Genomic DNA, 4,223 nt, shown 5'->3' with positions numbered 1-4,223 from the left:
AAAGACTGGTTTTGAGTTTTGGTGTTATATTAGTTAGGGCATGCTAGAACTGTTGTTATCCCCACCATACAGATGGGGAAGCTGAGGCTCAATGAGGCCTCAAGGTTTGAACCCAGCTTGACTCCAGCTTTCTCTTCTTAGTTGGTAAACTCCTCTCCCTCCCTTTTTTCTGGCTCCCCTCCACTACCTTCTTTTTGTCACAGTTTTTTTCCCCCCCTTCTTCTAGTTTTGACTCCTACACTCAAAGGTATACTAGGTTTTTGAGCTGTTGAATCACTTCCTCTAACTCAATCAGTGCTTAGTCACCAGGAAAGTTTAGAATTTCACTTACCACCTAGATCACCCAGACCTGAGTAGTTGAAGAGAGCAGAGTTCATATGTTCTGTGGCTCCCTTGTGGTCAATGTCCCAGAGCTCTTTCAGTTAGCCGCCTGCCTGAAGGTCTTTCCTGTCACTGGGGAGCATAGAATGGAATCCCTTTCCTTGAAACTTCTGGGTTTGCTGGTATTTTTAAAAGTACGTTCATAAAGAAGTTTTTTATTTTTTTATAAGTCTAAGCTTATTTTCAAGATAGGCAAGTGTTATGGTTGAAGCTATAGATGTATCAATATGCACATATGTTTATTTATAAGTACATGCAAAGAGTTCTGGGAGAATTCTCTTCGAAGCAGAAATAGCAGTCTGTCCTAGAGAAGAGAGTGGAAATGCATGAGCTCCAGTCTTTATGAGACATATTTCTATATAGTTTTCATTTTTTCAGTGGACAATGGCTCATTTAATTAAAGAAATTAAACACCAAGAAATATCGTACTATGAAGAAATGCATATGATCTTTGGCAAAATTCTGTGGCCTCTCTGGGTTCCAGTTTTCTCATTTCCAAAGTGAGAAATTAAATGATCTCTGAGTACCCTGCCAAAGCACTAATATTCTCCAGTTCTTTCTGTTTTATCTTATGAAGTGTCGACCAGACCACCAGCAAGGGTAGGAAATCACTGTAATTTGCCTTTTAAGAGTAAATAAAGTTACGGGCTTAATTTGTTCTGTTCCCAGAAGTCATACAACCTTGCATCTGGCTCATTCATTTCATAGATACTTATTGAGCACATATTGTGGGGGCAGAGAAGACTCTGGTTGCAGAGGGCAGAGCAGTGAACACTAGTGACAGGGCCCCTACAGCTGCCAGAAACAAGACAGAAGACAGAGAAGAAAATATAAAACATCACAAGTTAGAATAACTGGTATGTTGGGACCATAGGTGTTGGGAGAGAGGGTGCTCAGGTAGCCATTCTTAGGAGAAATTCAAGCTGATGTCTGAAGGGTAAAAATGAGCCGTGTGCAAAGAGCTGCAAGAAGTTGCATTCTGGGAGGTGGGGCGAACATGCAAGTCTAGAGGTGGGAGTGACTTAGTGCATTGGAGGCTGGAGCACAGTGAATGGGCTGAGGAACAAGATGAGTGAGGTCAGAGGGGTAGGCATGGGGCAGGGCCTGCAGACTAACCATCCTGTGGGTCTAAGAGCCTTACGTGTTGGTGAAAGATTTTTGCCAGAGAGTTGTGCTCTGATATCATTAGTGGAGGTTAGAACTTTTGGTGTATTTTGAAGCAGAACTGTGACAGGTTTTAGCACTGGAGCAGGTAAAGAAAGTGGGGCAAAAAAGGGAAGAAGGAAGGATGGTATAGAACTAAGAGCCAGCCCTGACCAGAGCCCTGCTAAGAAGCTGCAGTGTTGGGTGGGGGCTCAGATCAAAATGTTAATGTCATTTAATCATAAATGAAACTCTAAGCGCTGCTTCAGGCTTAGAGTTGAGAAGCGAAGTGTAAGGTATGGCTCTGACCCTGAGAAACTTAAGGCCATTTTTAGGCTGGTGAGATATACACACAGTGGCAGCCATACCACTAAAAAATGCTTGCAAATTCTTTGACACTCCCTCCATTGAGATGCAGCAGCTTCATCCCTTCCCTTGGACTCTGGGTGAGCTTGTGATTGCTTTGATTGATAGATTATAATGGAAATGATGCCACATGATTTTGAGGGAGGATTATAAAGGGAAGTGCCTTTTTCACCATCACACTCATACTTGGAGGCTGAACCTCATGACTACCTGGGAACCACCACACTGTGAGGAACCACAAGCCACGTGGAAAGGCCACGTGTAAACCCTGTAAGTGACTGGGGGACCCAGTCATCCCAGGGCAGGTGCCAAACATGAAGCTAAAGGAACCTCCAGATGATTCCAGTCCCCGGTGGTGACCTAGGCTTAGCCTTTGAGTCTTCCTACCCGAGGCCCCAGACATCACGGATCAGAGAAGAGCTATGCCCTGTTCAAATCCCTGACCCACAGAATATGATTGTTGGAAGTGACTACATTTGGTGCAGCTTGTTACACAACAGTGAAACCAGAGCAGCCAGAGTCGTTCTGAAAAGGCTATGCACTATAGGATTACAACTGTGTGATGTTCTGGAAAAAGTAAAACTGTAGAGACAGTAAGAAGATGAGTGGTTGTCAAGGGTGAGGAGGAGGAAAGAATGAATATGCAGAACACAGAGGATTTTTAGGGCAATGAATCTCTGCCTGACACTGTAATGGTGGATACGTGTGATCATACATTTATGCAAACCCCTAGAATGTACAGCACTAACAGTGAACCCTAATGGAAACTATGGGCTTGGGGTGATGGTGATGTATCATCATAGGTTCACTGATTATAACAAATGTACCCCTCTTGTGAGGGGTGTTGATAATGGGGCAGGTGGCTCAGCTGGTAAAGAATCCACCTGCAATGTGGGAGACCTAGGTTTTATCCCTGGGTTGGGAAGATCCCCTGGAGAAGGGAACGGCTACCCACTCCAGTATTCTGGCCTAGAGAATTCCATGGACTGTATAGTCCATGGGGTTGCAAAGGGTTGAACATAACTGAGCAACTTTCACTCACTTTATGCTGATATGAGGGCAAGGAATATATGAGAATTTCTGTACATTGTTCTCAATTTTGCTATGAGTCTAAAGTTGCTCTAAAAATAGTCTTATAAAAAATCAAAACAGGGCAGCAATCTAGGTTGGTCAATTTCTTGAGCCAAATATTTTTTTTTTTTTTTGGCCAGCTCATGCAGCATCTGGAACTTCTCCACCCAGGGATCAAACCCATGCCCCCTGCACTGGCAGCATGGACTCTTAAGCACTGGACCACCAGGGAAGTCCTTGAGTGAAATATTTAGGAGATTTGGATTTTAGTCCTGGCTTTGCCACAAAAGCACTCATTTCAGGTTTTGATTCTAAGCACAGATTGTTGACACCAGTTGAGGATTTGATGCTAAACTGATGCCAGTCTGAGTGGCCCAGGAGGAGGGAGAACAGTTTCAGCACCCTGGACCCCACTATCTATATACCGGGGACTTCTTTGGGGTGCTCTGTCAGATGCAGAAGCAGCCCAGGTCATCATGTTCAGTGGCCTCGGAGGTCACAGGTTTCCCACCTTCCTTTCCTCTCCTGATTCCCCTCAAGGATCTTGGGCCTTGGAGAGCAGTGTTGGGGAGACTATGGGAGTTCTACACTCTGCTATTCACTTGCTCTGTGACAACTGGAGGAGTGCTGTTCCTCTGACAGGACTCAATTCCTTATTTGTGAAACAGAGATTTGGATAAAACAAGAGCTGAGAGGCATTTTTATCTTATTTATTTTTTTCTTTTTTTGCATGAGAGCCAATTGAGGAAAAGCAAAATGATGTCAAGTTTTGGGAAATGTGTTTTCTTTCTCTAATTCAAAATGAAAATGGCATTTAGAGAACTAAAAGTTGCATAGAAGATGCTTAACTCTTTCTCTGTGGTCATCATCACTAACATATATGTGAGGAGTAGCATGTGCCTGATAGTGTGCAATGTGCTGAACATGCTTGAGGTGGTTTAGTGAAGCCTTGTGAAGGCATCTTTATCCCCATTTTAGAGATGAGAACATAGGAGCTTGTAGAGGTTAACGAGCTGCCTGATGATATCCTGCTGCCAGCATTTGAGCACAAGACGCCATATTCCTGACTCTTAGCTACCGTGCCGTCATGCTCTCAGCTCATCCTCAAGCATGAAGAACCCTTCTACGGCTTGTGTTCCATGATTTTGAGATTTTTATGGACTCCTCCTCCTCAGAATTTACTCCTTTGGTGGCCGTGGAAAAGAGATGGATCTCTGCAGAGTGGAGGCCAGGACTTGGTACTTTCACTGATGATCAATTTT

This window comes from Cervus elaphus, chromosome 9 (assembly GCF_910594005.1).
Source record: "Cervus elaphus chromosome 9, mCerEla1.1, whole genome shotgun sequence".
NCBI lineage: Eukaryota > Metazoa > Chordata > Mammalia > Artiodactyla > Cervidae > Cervus > Cervus elaphus.
The sequence above is the reverse complement of the archived record's forward strand: the minus strand, read 5'-3'. Positions refer to the sequence as shown.